At 41.3% G+C, this 17123-nt stretch overlaps 1 protein-coding gene across 2 annotated transcripts in view; it reads right to left on the reverse strand.

The window, feature by feature from the left end:
• Positions 1–17123, reverse strand: part of ADCY8 (adenylate cyclase 8) — a 424989-nt gene that overhangs the window by 128158 nt on the left and 279708 nt on the right. The window lies entirely within an intron of this gene.

Below are 17123 nucleotides of genomic sequence, written 5' to 3' on the forward strand. Positions count from 1 at the left end.
CACAAAAAAACCCAAATTTTCAAAAAACATTTTTCATTGGGACAAAAAAGTGAGGTGAAATCTTCTGAAGAGGAGGAAAGACAGCAAAACAAATGTCACAGGGGTGATAACCCTTCCCTATGTTTTCCAAAAAGCTTAGAAAAGATTTTTTGGCTGGAGCTAAACACGTTAAAAATGTTCAAAATTACAAACAGATTCTACTTAACAACAAACCTACAGTCCCTGTCTTGTTTGCACCGCCTGTATACTGCTGTTCAGAGTATATAGGGCCTGGTGGCCCCACACCTTTCCTTATTTTAATTTGGGTGCGGGGTTCCCCTTAATATCCATACAAGACCCAAAGGGACTGGTAATGGACTGGGGGGTACCCATGCCGTTTGTCTCACTGATTTTCATCCATATTGCCATGACCCGACATGACATTAAACCCGCAAGCAGTTTTAAATGAGATTTTTTCCTTTAAAAATGACATTTGGTGCAGGGACTGTTCTAAACATGGGAAACACGCGTCACTTTACAGGCATACTATAGACACCCCCCAGGTACGATATTTAAAGGAATATTTCACTTTTTTTTTTTTACTTTAAGCATCATTAAAATCACTGCTCCCGAAAAAACGGCCGTTTTTAAAAGTTTTTTTTGCATTGATACATGTCCCCTGGGGTAGGACCCGGGTCCCCAAACCCTTTTTAGGACAATACCATGCAAATTAGCCTTTAAAATGAGCACTTTTGATTTCGAACGTTCGAGTCCCATAGACGTCAATGGGGTTCTAACGTTCGTGCGAACTTTCGGTCCGTTCGCGGGTTCTGGTGCGAACCGAACCGGGGGGTGTTCGGCTCATCCCTACCAGCCAGGGACGGTGAAGAAGTGGGAAGGCTTCAGCAGAGTGCTAAGCCAGGGACCCAGCTGGTTAGCGTGGGTGAAGCTTGAGGAGTTTACAGTAAGTTAGCTGTGGAAGAGCTCAGGGGATTCAGTGACGTCTGGGATCTTGAAGTCTAAAGAGAGACTGGGAGCTCAGTGAGTGAAGATCTACAGTGGGATACTGTGAGATGTGAGGAAAGATCTGTAACGGGTTACTGTGAGTTACGTGTATGGATCTCTATTGACTGTTCAAAGTTCAGTTGCCATAGGAGGCATGTTCTACAAATACAGTTGCTGCATCCAGTTTAAAGGCCCTCTACCTGTATAGCTGTCTGCCTATTATTTTGTCTCGGGTCTGCCAATTAGTATTGCATCTGCCTAAGGGTGTCCTGGCCCTAAGCCTCTCTCCCACAGTTCTGTTTAAGAGACAATAAATCTCTTTTCTTGCATTCCAAAAAGAGACTGGCACCCATGTCTCCAACTTGCAATATACCCACCATGCCTAATAACCCACACTACAAGGAAGGATGCCAGCTCTTCCTGACTCTGGAGGTCACCATTAGGCCTTTGGAGGTTGGGGATTCTGTCATCAATGTGATACCCTTCACTCCAGCTATCAGCATAAAGCTTTCTACACTATTCAATGTCACTCAGCCGGCTCCAGCTGAAGTGTCTGTCCACCAACATGCAGGAACAGAGTAAACAGTTATACGGAGGCTCAGCTACAAACAGGCAATGAAAATGCAAGCTTTAATCTTTCAACTATCCAAGAGCTTTAACACAGGATTAAATAAACTCAGAAATCCTCTTTATATTCACTTAAATCCACAAACAGGCAAAACAAAGAAATAGGTTATAGAAAAAAAAGTCTAGAAAGCCAATACAACAATGAAATAATGCCAGGAGTCAAGCTCTAAGTGCCGTATGCATTGCAACCAATATGAATGCATCTGGTACTGGCATAGCTACAGTGAAGTGAATACTGATTCCTGCTGAGAGTTATCAGGTTTTGTGTTTTGCTCCTTGTTCTGGTTATTTAATTTAAGGTAAGGAGAGGAAGGTGAGAGGGTATGAAGGAAGGATGAGAGATAGGATAGAGAGGTGTGGAGGGAAAGAAAGAAAGAGGAGAGGAGAGAAGCCGAAAGGGGATAAAAAAAGTGAGATAGGTGAGTGACTAGAATGGAAGGATGAGAGATGTGTGGAGAAAAAGAAAGTGGGAAGGGCAGAGAAGAGAAGAAAAGAGAAGAGAAGAGAAGAGAAGAGAAGAGAAGAGAAGAGAAGAGAAGAGAAGAGAAGAGAAGAGAAGAGAAGAGAAAAAATGATGAGAGATGCGTGGCAAAAAAGAAAGCGGGAAGGGAAGAGAAGAGGAGAGTAGGAAGAAAGAATGAGAGATGTGTGGAGGGAAAGAAGAGAGGAGAGGAGGTTGATGGAGTAGGAATGATGGATGAGAGATGTGCAACTGTGTGGCAAATGAGGCAAAAGGGAAGAGAAGAGAAGAAAGAATGAGAGATGTGTGGAGGGAAAGAAGAGAGGAGAGGAGGGTGATGGAGTAGGAATGAAGGATGAGAGATGTGCAACTGTGTGGCAAATGAGGTTTAATGTTGATAAATGTAAAGTTACGCACTTAGGGGCTAAGAATATGCATTCATCATACATACTAGGGGGAGTACAACTGGGGGAATCCGTAGTGGAGAAGGATCTGGGGGTTTTGGTAGATCATAAGCTCAATAATAACATGCAATGTCAAGCTGTGGTTTCCAAAGCGAGCAAAGTCCTTTGGACTCCAGGTATGGACTTCAGAGGTATGGACTCCAGAGAGAGAGATATCATTTTGCCCCTGTACAAATCATTAGTAAGACCTCATCTGGAATATGCAGTTCAGTTTTGGGCACCGGTTCTCAAAAAGGATATCGGGGAACCGGAGAAACTACAGAGAAGGGCAACCAAACTGATAAGAGCCATGGAGCAGCTCAGCTATGAGGAAAGATTAGTGGAATTGAATTTATTCTCTCTTGAGAAGAGGAGATTAAGGGGGGATATGATCAACATGTACAAATACATAAGTGGTCCATATAGTGAACTTGGTGTTGAGTTATTCACTCTAAGGTCATCACAGAGGACAAGGGGGCACTCCTTACGTCTAGAGGAAAAGAGATTTCATCTCCAAATACGAAAAGGTTTCTTCACAGTAAGAGCTGTCAAAATGTGGAATAGACTCCCTCCAGAGGTGGTTCTGACCAGCTTAGTAGATTGTTTAGATTGTTTTAAGAAAGGCCTGGATTCTTTCCTAAATGTACATAATATATATATATATATATATATATATATATATATATATATATATATATATATATATATATATATATATATATATATATATATATATATATATATATAAAGACATTTTTTTCCTTTTATTGGTTGAACTAGATGGACTTGTGTCTTGTTTCAACCAGACTAACTATGTAACTATGTGTGGACAAAAACAGGAAGAGAAGAGGGTGAGGTAGTAGGAAGGAAGGATGAGAGATGTGTGGAGAAAAAGACAGAAAAGAAAACAAAGAAAAGAAGAGAAGAGAGATAGGATATAGATAAAATTTTTCTTGAGTTAGGTTACTTTTGGGTTAATTATTGTATTAGTCATTGATTTATGTATAGATGGCTGTAATGTGATATTTATAGTAAGTGTGGTCTGCATTTCTATGGGGGTTTCACCTTGTTGTTGGGTGTCCCCTGGAATGAAGTTTGTTTTTTTACTTTCCTGTGTCACTGAGATCCTAGCAGTGGGGAGGCAGTGGGAAGGTTAATTAGTGGCTGATTAGCCTGTGTCATAACAGCATTAGATTCTATTTAACAGAGGAGTGACGTCTCTAGCCCCACCCCTACTGAAGAAGTCTACGCTCAACACTCTGACGATACGCATATAGGGGGCGGGGCCCACGTGCTAATGTCACACCGCGGCCTCCTGTTTAACTTGTATCTATGCTTGTACAGCTAGCATGACTCACAGTGCCTCTTTTGTGAGTATGTCTACTTGATTTTTATGGGAATAAATTGGTTTTAAAACGGAGAGCACTAGATCTTACCATTCTGTTTTATATATATGCTGATCGTTGCACACACGGGGAGCTTGCCAACCAGATAGAGGAGGTTATGGAATTCCGGTGTCAGCTTCACGCCAGTCTCTTGTGATATCCCTAGAGGGGCACTGCATTGTTTGACCCGCTGGTGAAACAGGGGTCAAACTGTGAGGTGAGCAGCCTAATACACAGGCGGAGGAGAGCACGAGCACGATTTAATTTGGATTATTTCACAAGAATGGTGAATCGTTTCTAGTTATCACTTATTGGATTTATCACTGTTTCATGGAGTGGAATGTTGACTGAGTTCATGTCCTTATTGTTTTCATTATGCACACTGTATATTTTTAGGCCTTGTGCACACTGGACGTTTTTGGACATTTTTACAGCTGCTGTTTTTGGCTTTAGACGTTTTTTTCTACAGTCAATAAACTCCCCATCATGTTATCCTATGTGTCCTTGCACACATAGGCTGTTATCAACTGTTTTTGGCTGGGGTGTTTTTTGGCTGTAAAAAAAACCCTAATGCCGCGTACACACAAGCAGACTTTTCGACCGGACTGGTCCGACTGACCGAGTCCGGTGGACAATTCAACCGTGTGTGGGCTTCATCGGACCTGCAGCGGACTTTTTCGGTCAAAAATCTGACGGACTTTAGATTTGGAACATGTTTCAAATCTTTACGTCGGAACTCCACTGGACCCAGTTCCTATCGAGAAATACGCTCGTCTGTACACTAGTCCGACGGACGAAAACCGACGCTAGGGCAGCTATTGGCTACTGGCTATCAACTTCCTTATTTTAGTCCGGTCGTATGTCATCATGTACGAATCCATCTGACTTTGGTGTGATCGTGTGTAGGCAAGTCCATTTGTTCGGAAAGTCCTACGGAAGTCCGACGAAAGTCCGTCGGATAGACCGTCGGACCAGTCCGGTCGAAAAGTCCGCCCGTGTGTACGCGGCATTAGGCTTAATGTACACGGGACGTTTTTACAACCTCTCCTGAACTATTTAACTTGACAGCTAGTAACCCACGTTTAAAACGTGTTTTGCCACGTTTACATGCTGCATTTAGCCGCGTTTGCATTTAGGAGCGTTTGAGTTTTTTTTCTTTTTTCAAAATAGCCAAAAATGAAAAACGCCTGTAAACAAAATGCGGCTAAACATGAGTTACTGAGTTTAGCCGCGTTTAGAAGCGTTTGGCGCTTGAAATGCCTCTAAACTCAGCATCTGAACTCATTTTTTTTTTTTTGCTTTCCAAAAAAGGCCTCTAAACTCAACTGCCTAAAAACGACATTAAACGAAGCTGTGTACATGTACATATAAGATAACATTGGATGAGTTCAGGGGGAGCTGAAAAAAGCATCCAACTGCCTCTGAACGTGCGTTTACCAGCAGCAGTGTACATGAGGCCTAAAACTAGTGGGTTCTGAGAGGAGTTTTTCAGCTGTAAAAACGCTCTAACGTCAAAAAACGCTGATAGATATGGCAAAGTACAAATGCGCTACCAACAGTGTATCAATACAAATAAAGTGCTAATTAATAAAGTGCATACATATAAAGTGCTAAATGAAAAAAGCAGCTAAACCTCTATAGTGTAACCAACACCTATAAAAATGTGTATCGTATAGTGAAGTAGTGCTAATATACCTCGTCAACAAAAAAAAAAAAAAAAAAAACAAGGAATTCAGATGCTCATGGCAAATATAAACTCATATAAAAGTGTTCAAAGTCCTAAAAGGTGCATCCCATAATTTATATCTGAGCAATAATGCAATGAAATCCAGTAAAGTGTATCACATAAAACTAAACTAAAAGTAAATTGTTTCCCAGGAGTAATCAGCATCCAAAAAAACCCAGGTGACTCAGAGAGATGATCAGTTCCAAAGTGAAAAATATAAATCAGAGTAAATAACCGAAGAGACGAGGGGGATAAGGACAGGCGAAAGAGTCCAAAATAAAGATGTCAGATGGTAAACATGTCTTTCTGCAATCCTCCCCCAGTAGTGCTAGCCTCTCACCTTATAGATAGACCCCAACAGGTCTAATGGGGCAACAGTGAACGACCAGCCTGTTGTTGAAGCTTTCCTCCAAGAGGAGGAAAGCTTTCCTCGAGGAAAGCTTCAACAACAGGCTGGTCGTTCACTGTTGCCCCATTAGACCCATTGGGGTCTATCTATAAGGAAAGGACCGTGGAGACCGGAGAAAAAGTTACAGCGATCCCTTGGACCTTGTGAGGAAAGCTTTAACAACAGGCTGATCGTTTACTTTTGCCCCACCTATAGGATTGGGAGAAAACTTTCTTCTAGGAAAAGACAGTGGAGACCGGACAAAAGTTGCAGTGATCCATTGAAAGCTGTGAGGAAAGCTTCAACAACAGGCTGGTCATTCACTGTTGCCCCATTAGACCCACTGGGGTCTATCTATAAGGAAAGGACCATGGAGACCGGAGAAAAAGTTAGAGCGATCCCTTGGACCTTGTGAGGAAAGCTTCAACAACAGGCTGGTCGTTCACTGTTGCCCCATTAGACCCACTGGGGTCTATCTATAAAGAAAGGACCGTGGAGACTGGAGAAAAAGTTACAGCGATCCCTTGGACCTTGTGAGGAAAGCTTCAACAACAGGCTGGTCGTTCACTGTTGCCCCATTAGACTTGTTGGGGTCTATCTATAAGGTGAGAGGCTAGTATTTGGACTCTTTCACCTGTCCTTATCTCCCTTGTTTCTTCGGTTATATATTTATATTTTTCACTTTGGAACTGATCATCTCTCTGAGTCACCTGTTTTTTTTTTGGATGCTAATTACTCCTGGAAAACAATTTACTTTTAGTTTACATTTATGTGATACACTTTACTGGATTTCATTGCATTATTGCTCAGATATATATTATGGGACACACCTTTTAGGACTTTGAACACTTTTATATGAGTTTTTATTTGCCATGAGCATCTGAGAAATTCCTTGTTTTTTTTTTTTTTTTTTTTGATGCGCTATATTAGCGCTACTTCACTACACGATATACAAAAAACGCAGATAAACGCTCAAAAACGCGGCTTACCAGCGTTTAACGTTTTTCATCCATTTAAAAAAAAAAACGCTAATGCGGAAAAATGCTAATAAACGCTAAAAAACGCTATTGCAAAAATGTTGAAAAACGAAAAACTCACCGCAAAGCTACTGGTGTTTTTTAACGCTATTTTAACGTCCATTGTGCATGAGGCCTATGTAGCGCAGCACTGTTTATTTATGAATTTTTGATTATTTGAATGGAGTGAAAACACTTTGAGTGATAGCAGCGTCTTTGTTATTTTTTTTTTTATTATTTCAATTGATTCATTGTCGCATTAATTGTTTTTTAATATTTAATTGCGCGGATTGACTTTACACATTTTTACATTATGGTACTAGATGTAGCAGATGATCAAAAGAAATAAATACATATATGATCATCAACTCCATCTAGTAGAAAATAGCCTAGTATCCCTCAATGTTGCAGGCATTTGAACAGAATAAACTACGTCAGAAGCAAAAAAAAAAAAAAAAAGTGTATACTAACCCTTATGCATGATACAATTATGCTGGCGAGGGGGCCCAAGAACTAGAAACATCCTGGGGTCCATTAGGCTAAAAACCCAAGCTGCCTTTTTGTGTAGATGAGTTGCTTTTATATATATAGTTTTTTTGTATTATATATACCGTATTTATCGGCGTATAACACACACTTTTTTCCCCTTAAAATCAGGGGAAAATTGCGGGTTATACGCCGATCCCCTGCGATCCCCCGCTGACAGATCTAAAAAATCGCTGACCGCGATTTGAAAATGGCGCCGCCGGCGCCAAAATACACGGAGCCGGTGTTCTGCCGAGAAAGTTCAGCTCGGCGACTAAGTTCCCCCCTGCGCCTGCGCAGTAGGATCCGGCGGAAATAGCCGAAGCGGAATAGCTGAAAATCAGCTGTACACGGCGCCTGTAAGAGGGCCCCTCGCGGGCTCGCTTCACTCGCCACGCTTCGGGCACGGCCTTGTTTCGCTCGGCTCTTTTAGATTCCCCCTCTAGGTCCACTTGGATGGTGGGGAAGGAACCTGGACCCAGAGCGCAGGCGCCGTGTACAGCTGATTGTGGATTTTGTCGTTCAGCTATCTCCGGCGGCTGCTAGTAGCTGGTACTGCGCAGGCGCTGCGCCTGCGCAGTACAGGGGGGAACTTATCCGCCGAGGGAACTTTCTCGGCAAGACACCGGTCCTCGGCTCTTCTCGGCCACTTTCGGCTTCACTCGACGCCGCCCGAACCTAGCCGAGTGTACTCGGCTAGGTTCGGATAGCTCCGCTCACAGTCACGCCCATCCCGGGTGGGACTACGAGTGGAGCCGAAAGTGAACGAGAGCCGCCGAGAAGAGCCGAGGACCGGCTCTGTGTATTTCGGCGCCGGCGGCGCCATTTTCAAATCGCAGTCGGCGATTTTGAAGCCCAGGATGGCAGGGGATCACTGGGGAAGGCTGCACTGGGGAAGGCTGCACTGACAAGGCTGCACTAACAAGGCTGCACTGGGGCAAGGCTGCACTGACAATTCTGCACTGGGGAAGGCTGCACTGGGGAAGGCTGCACTGACAAGGCTGCACTGGGGAAGGCTGCACTGACAATTCTGCACTGGGGAAGGCTGCACTGGGGAAGGCTGCACTGACAAGGCTGCACTGGGGAAGGCTGCACTGACAATTCTGCACTGGGGAAGGCTGCACTGGGGAAGGCTGCACTGACAAGGCTGCACTAACAAGGCTGCACTGGGGCAAGGCTGCACTGACAATTCTGCACTGGGGAAGGCTGCACTGGGGAAGGCTGCACTGACATGGCTGCATTGAGAAGGCTGCACTGAGAAGGCTGCAATGATGGGCATTTAAATGTAAGTTTTTTTCCCTTCAACTTCTCTCCTAAAAGTTTTTTTTCCTTAAAATTCCCTCCTAAATTGGGGTGCGTGTTATACACCGATAAATACGGTAGTTATACATATAAAGCACGTTAAATATAAAATGGAAATACAATTCAGAATATCATTGTTACAACTATTAATCAGATACTGGAATACAGTATTTTTCATAGTAGTCATTAGGTAAGTATTTCCAGGCACAAACCACTCGGTGACGCAACTGCTAATTGTTTGTAGGTGATCTTCAGGGCTTTGCTCCCCTGACACTAATTTGCAAAGTAGTGATCTAAGGTACATTCAAAGGATTACTGTAATTACTGGCGCAAAGGTAAAAAAAAAAAAAAAAGTGTTGCCCTAGGGCTGTTTTGGAATTAAATGCTCAGCATAAACTTCCAGCGAAATTTAGTCAGGTCATGCTGGGAATTTTAGTGCCTGCTGTATTGGATTAAATGCTCTAAGTAATGGGGCTTGATTTTCTAAAGGCAAATGGGCTGTTTTGCATTGCAAGGGAATTTTCACTTAGTTCAGTGTACATGGTGAAAATACCCTTTGCAAAGAAAAAACAATGCAAGAGAAATTTCAACTTTTTTTTTTATTATTTCTGGTATATGATTGAATGATTTCCATCATCCAATCATATACAAGAAATAATTAAAAAAAGTTAAAATTTCTTTTGCATTAGTTTTTTCTTTATCATGATGGAAATCAGCAGAGCTTGTCCTCATTCGCTAAGCTTAGGAGAAATTCTTTGTAAAGTGAATAGCCGATTTCCCTTTGGTAAATCAACTCAATAATGTTATAACAGAGAGTTCTAGATGATTTCAGCACAAGGGACAGCTCCTTAGGTTTTGCTTATGTTATATTCCCAGGACAATCCCTTATACACCGGTTTCGAAAAAAAAATCAATAAAACGAATTAGCAATTTTCATACTTTTCAATCTGGTTGGTATTTGAGCAATGACTGGTCTTTAACCACTTCATGTTGGGAGCAATTTTTCCATTTTTTTGCACACATATTAAAATCTGCTTTTTTTTTTTTTTTTTTGCTAAAAAACCCCCCACAACAAATAAAATAACCTAAAACCCCCAAAACATAGTTACATAGTAGGTGAGGTCGAAAAAAGACACAAGTCCATCAAGTCCAACCTATGTGTGTGATTATATGTCAGTATTGCATTGTATATCCCTGTATGTTGCGGTCGTTCAGGTGCTTATCTAATAGTTTCTTGAAACTATCGATGCCCCTAGTCGAGACCACCGCTTGTGGAAGGGAATTCCACATCCTTACCTATCTTACAGTAAAGAAGCCTCTACGTAGTTTAAGGTTAAACCTCTTTCTTCTAATTTTAATGAGTGCCCATGAGTCTTATTAAACTCCCTTCCGCGAAAAAGTTTTATCCCTATTGTGGGGTCACCAGTACGGTATTTGTAAAACAGTTATACATTTACTGAAAACAGAGGCCATGTAGAATAAAATGGTGGCAGTTGCAATTTTTTATGTTGCACAATATTTGTACAACTGTTCAAATATATATTTCCAGTAACAAATACACTAAATATTATTTTAGGGCACACAAACAGAATATAATACCCATTTTTTTGGTAAAATATGAAATATTAGGTTGCATCAATTAATAACTTAAAACTGCATGCGCCCGTGGAATGGCAAAAAAATGGTGCCCAAAACTTGGGATAGGTGGCCCCTAGCTCTACAGGAAGTAGCACCATTCTTTTTCCCAGGCACAGCATGCCCTCTCTCGCCTATTCACAGCTTATGAGCTCATCCAAGCCAACAGGAGAGAAGGCACATTGTGCATGTATGGCCCTTGAGAGAAAGACGGCGCTTCCTCCTGTAGCACTACAGGGCACTGATCCTAATGGCTGTTTCGTCTTAGTAAGAAGACGGGGACGGAGCCATGAAAATCATATACAGTTTTCCAGCAGACTACTGTTGTGAAAATGGCTTGGCAGAAGAGGGTCATCATTTTAAAATCTGATTATTTTAGGGTGATGATATTCAGTATAGTGACCACATAAAGGCTGAACCACTTTCTACATACATTAGCATGCATTTCCATTTGTGTGTGTGTGTGTTAATAGGACAATGGGCTTGCAAAGAACATTTTACAGTTATTTATTTAGTATATAACACTTTTTATTTATTTTTTGTTTATTATTATTATTATATTATGAATTTTATTTATTTTATTATTTTATTTATTTATTTATTTATTTTTATTCAACGTTATTGTTATCACATTGGTACTGCAAAAGTGATCAGGTGGTTATAGAGCTGCCCAGATTACTATTACATGAAAGCACACACTAAGGGGTCCAGTCATAAAATGATTTGCATAGCTTTTCATTCAGCAAAACTGCCTGTACATTACTTTTGTGTGAAGTAACCAACATTAGGCTTATTCTTTTTAGAGTTGTTTGAGTAATATATAAAGCTGTGGCTGGTGGGTGAATGGTGCAAAATTAAATGGTCTTAACCACTTCAGCCCCAGAAGGATTTGCCCCCTTCCTGACCAGGACATTGTTTGTGATGCGGCACTGCGTCGCTTTAACTGACAATGGCGCGGTTGTGCGACGTTGTACACAAACAAAATTGATGTCCCTTTTTCCTCACAAATAGAGCTTTCTTTTGGTGGTATTTGATCACCTCTGCGGTTTTAATTTTTTGCGCTATAAACAGAAAAAAAGTGTCAATTTTGAAAAAAACACAATATTTTGTACTTATTGCTAAAAAAATGTCAACAAAAATAAATAAAAAAAACAAACAAATTTTTTCATCAGTTTAGGCCGATATGTATTCTTCTACATATTTTTGGTAAAAAAAAAATAGCAATAAACGTATATTGATTGGTTTGCGCAAAAGTTAAAGCATCTGCAAAATAGGGGATAGATTTATGGCATTTTTATTATTATTATTTTTTACTAGTAATGGCAGCGATCTGCGATTTTTATTAGGGCTGTGACATTGCAGCGGACAGATCGGAAACTTTTTTGGGACCATTGACATTTATACAGCAATCAGAGCTAAAAATAGCCACTGATTACTGTATAAATGTCACTGGCAGGAGGAGACCAATCGGTGTTCCTATATACAAGGAACGCACGATCTGTCTCTTCTCCCCTGACAAGATGTGGATCTGTGAGTTTACACTCACAGATCCACGTTCCTGCTCTGTCACGGGAGATCGCGGGTGCCTGGCGGACATCGTGCCCGCCGGGCACGCGCATAGGCTCCTGGGACATGCAGCGGGCGTGCGCGCACCTGCTAGATCATCTTAAAGGAGAGACGTATACCTACGGCGGTTTGCGCAGCCGTGCCAACCTGCCGCAGTATGACTGCGGCGGCTGGTCGGCTAGCGGTTAAGATATTTTCTCTTCTGGTTGATTTGTTTTAGGCTATTTTAACCCCTTCCCGCCTAAGGGTAAAACAAATCATCTTAATGTCTTTACCCAATTTTGCAACTTTGACATTAGTTAGTATATCTTATATGTATATGTTAGTAAACCCTTATATATCATAACTACTACGTGCATCCAGGTGGATTATACCTTGTTTTTTTCAGGACAAATTGGGCTTTCATTTGGTGGTAAATGATAATGGATATCTCCTGATTATTTTTTTTTTAATCAAAGGAAAACTGGCCCAAAGTAGTAAATAAAAAGTATTAATATTTTTAATTTAGCAGTATATTTCTTGCTACTACCATAACTTACCACCAAAGAGCAGCCCAAAATAAATTCTTTTGCTCCTGACCACCGCACATACTTTATGTATGTTAGTTTGTACCCATAGTAAAGCCCAGAAACAATAGTGCACAATTTTTTTTTTATCCTATTCTAAAACACACTGACACTGACTGACACTGATACTAATAGAAAAAAAAGGAATGTCCCAAAAAATACTGACCCTGACCTTTGACCCAGACACTAACCCTGGCACTGACCTAGATCAAACCTAAATCTAGGTATTATTTAAAAAAAAAATTTTGAATTATTATTATTATTGTTTTTTTTCCTACACACACTTTTTTTTCCCTCTCTCTGCAAGGACAGAATGTATCTTTCTCATCCATTCACAGATGCAGAAAACACGGAGGTGGGCTTCACAGTGACTGATCACTGTGATAGCCAATCGGAGCCTATTACAGCGATCAGGTGACCCGGAATCGGATGTTCCGGGTCCTGATCGGTTAAACGGAGCCCAGGGCTCTCGGTGAGGCCGTGCGGCGTGCTCCCAGCTCAAAGGTAGATATGCAGGGAAAAAAAGCCCAGGCCAGTGAGGCCGCATATTTTTTCTTCTGTTTAAATCTTGTTGGGCTATTTTTGGTGGAATGTTGGGATATTGTTTTCGGCTATTTTCTTTTCTAAGGGCATGAGCTAAGGGCAGATGGATTTCAGGAAGCAAATGCTACATGAATTAATTATCTGTCTTTACTCAAAATGGCTATGGTCATAAATAATGGGGGTGTTTTTCAAAGTGATTAACCAACAAAAAAAAATCACGGTGACATGGATGGATGGGTGAATTTGCCTAAACTGAAGCATTGGCTAATTCCCCCTCGTCTTTTTCCCAGCAAACCCTCCCATACTTGATGGTTAAAAAAAAAAAAAACAGGTCGAAAACTCCACTTCACTCCCAGAATATACCAGTGTTAGTGTTTCTAATTGAAGTACCCTCAAGTGCAAGGTTAACATTCAGTAACTTTATAGAAGTGAATTTTTCATGACATCCCCTTCTGACATTGCCACTGCCCCATTGAGCAGCCCCACAGAACCAGCTGCAGGCTCAAAGCTCATTTGGGGCCTCATCAGTTTTCATACACCAGTGGAAGCTACAAATATTGAGCCACACCCTGCCAACACGTAATTTATAACGTCAATGCAGCATTAGGGATTTGCTCGTTATTGTTTCGTCCACTGGTGCTGTAGTGTAGTTCCATTACAAATCCTGTGCTTGTTCAGAGCTCCTCTGGGATTCTCAGGACACAGACCTCCAATGACAGATTATGTAGAGATTGGCCCATGCTAATAAAATTTGGCATGCTGGGACAGCCATAAAGTGTAATTACATAGTTACATAGTAGGTGAGGTCGAAAAAAGACACAAGTCCATCAGGTCCAACCTATGTGTGTGATTATATGTCAGTATTACATTGTATATCCCTGTATGTTGTGGTCGTTCAGGTGCTTATCTAATAGTTTCTTGAAACTATCGATGCTCCCCCCCGCTGAGACCACCACCTGTGGAAGGGAATTCCACATCCTTGCCGCTCTTACAGTAAAGAACCCTCTACGTAGTTTAAGGTTAAACCTCTTTTCTTCTAATTTTAATGAGTGGCCACAAGTCTTGTTAAACTCCCTTCCGCGAAAAAGTTTTATCCCTATTGTGGGGTCACCAATACGGTATTTATACATTGAAATCATATCCCCTCTCAAGCGTCTCTTCTCCAGAGAGAATATGTTTAATGCTCACAACCTTTCCTCATAACTAATATCCTCCAGACCCTTTATTAGATTTGATGCCCTTCTTTGTACTCGCTCCATTTCCAGTACATCCTTCCTGAGGACTGGTGCCCAGAACTGGACAGCATACTCTAGGTGCGGCCAGACCAGAGTCTTGTAGAGCGGGAGAATTAATGTTTCTACAAAGCAATTGCTGTAGTTTATTGGCCAGAATCTAATTCACAGAGCAATGAAAAGAACAAAAGGGACAAGAGAATTGTTACTTTAAAGGGGCATGTAAGAGGTGCGGAACCCTTCAGCTATTAAAGTGTATGTATAGCTAAAACCCTTTTAGTTCTGGATAGCGTAGGGAAGAAAAAAACCCAGCTTTTTTAATTCTGTGTCCTGTTGGAGAGTTTTTTCATTACGTTCTGCCCTCAAGATGAAACAGGAGGTGAGAGGAAACCTCTACAAACTGAGGAATTTCCCCCTCTTAGAAATGTTGCACAAACATGTCTACCTATTGAAAGAGTTGCCTTCACCTTCTCTGATGATAACTGTAAAAGTTTGATTTTTCACATCACCTTTTGTTCTGGTTATAATGACCATCAAGACAAATAGAGAGAGGGTGAAGCTCCCTAGTGGGGGCACAGACAGCAATAAAAACTTGACATGGGTGCTAACCCTTTTCTTTGCAAAACTTAACAATAAAAGCTTGGGCTACAGGTATACTTTAACCGATGAGGACATTTAAATAGGGGACTTCTATTTAACAATACCTAAAATAAGTAGATATTTGCCACATATGCCACATAGATGTTTCTAGCTTTCTACCCTGTAGGTCCAATTGAACAGCAGCGAGTATAACTTTCAATATTAAAATAAAAATAAAATAATATTTTTTAAGGCCCAACTACAGGCAAAAAAAAAAAAGTTTTCCCACGCAGTGGGGTTGTGTCAACTGCTCATTTCTGTCTAGGAGATTGGAGAACGCTTATACTTACCCGGTCCTCTGCTCCGTCTGCAAATGGAGCTCCCCACGATCCAGCGGTGGACCTTTTCTGACATCCTCACATCCAGAGCATGTCTATGGGCATGATGATGTCAGGAACACTCCACTACACAAGACTGTGGGGAAAGGGAGGGTTTCAGGAGCCACAGGGAGCAGTCTTGTGTGGGAGGATCGGAGGATTAGGTAAGTATCTCTGTTCTCCAATCCCCTAGACAAAAACGAGCAGTTGACCCATGGGTGAGGGCATAGCCCCACTGCATGGGACAACTTTTTTTTTGTCCGGAATTCAGCTTTAAGCCCCACCACTAACTAAGCTCTTCCTCAGATGGCTCATATTTGAAAAAACACATACTCGCTTTGACAACCAGGATCCACTCCTTCCTTATTGTAATAAATTAAGACAGCCCTCCACAGCTGGATGATGGGATGTTAACTGAAGGACATCATAAGGGGTTCAGCTGGAGGACATCAAAAGCCACCATAGCTCACACATAGGGAATGAAGGGGAATGCCCATGTGCCCAAAGTCTTTCTCAGAAGAGTAGGCAAGGTCGGGCATTGTCCTCCTTTCTTTAGTTATGAAGGTTTTTGGATATATTTTGCTAAACCATGCTCTGTTCATTTGTAAGCTTCAACCTCCACACACTCTCTCAATATGTATATTACCCTGGCAGCATTGGAAGGAAAGTTAGGTGTCACATATTACTTGCAACAATATTCTGGGATGCTAAAGGTCAGTACAAAAACTAAATGAAAATATAAATGATAATATATCATTTTCTGTCTCTTGTTTTTGCTCTGCAGCTCTCTTTTTACAAGAGCTACAACTATGCTTGTTACACCTCTCTAGTAACCTAATCTTCTTAGTGGTTCAGTGCAAACAGGATGGGCGTGGAGCTTAAAATAGACCTTGATTTAGCCGTAAACTAAAACACCAGAAGTGAATCACCAGCTGACTTGCTTGTCTTTAGCACCTGTATCTCCACCGCAGTGGTCCCAGCCTTTCCCTATCAGCCTCCAAGATTTACTCCAGCAGCTTACAGTAGGTTAAATAAATGAGAACTCCAACAGAAAACCCTCCCATAATGGCTACAATGGCTTATACAGTCTTGGGAATTCAGCTGAAAGAATCTGTATCACCAAGTGACAGAAAAAGCCAACGGCTAGGTAAACATTAACAGGATGGATATGCAAGCTCTATCCAACTGTCTGAAGATGTCTTATGGTACAGCTTCAGGCATAAAAATATCTCCTTTGTACACCTTTTATATATGGAATGGAACAGGGAAAAAGGATAAAGATATAAACGCCTGCAAGGCTTTCTTATTGTGGGTAAGAACACTAGACAAAGATTTCTAACCTCTTTGTTTGTCTTTTTACCTCAAGACCTTAGACCCATGCAATCTTTAGACACAAACAGACATGATACTGTCACCCAACTAAGCCAAAACAGCCAGATTGGGAAATGGTCATCCACTATTATTTGCCTTTTTTACGAGTATCCACCCATGAAGAACCTTTGTAGCCTAACCTTAGTTCTGTGTTTGAGCAGCGAGATTAGATAATGGTCAACTAATATCTAAGGTCATCTTTACCAATTTATCCACATCAGCAAGAACCCTTTCAGCTGTTGGGATCACTTGGGTTCAAGTTTGTATGCTCTCCCTTGTTCTGTATGGATTCTCTTGAGTTTTCTTGTGTCCTCCAAAAACATTATGGGGGGGGGAGGGGGGTGGAATTCCTACTGCACCAAAATGTCTCTAGAATGTTTTACCCATGTTAGATTGCA

This window comes from Aquarana catesbeiana, linkage group LG05 (genome assembly GCF_042186555.1).
Source record: "Aquarana catesbeiana isolate 2022-GZ linkage group LG05, ASM4218655v1, whole genome shotgun sequence".
Lineage (NCBI taxonomy): Eukaryota > Metazoa > Chordata > Amphibia > Anura > Ranidae > Aquarana > Aquarana catesbeiana.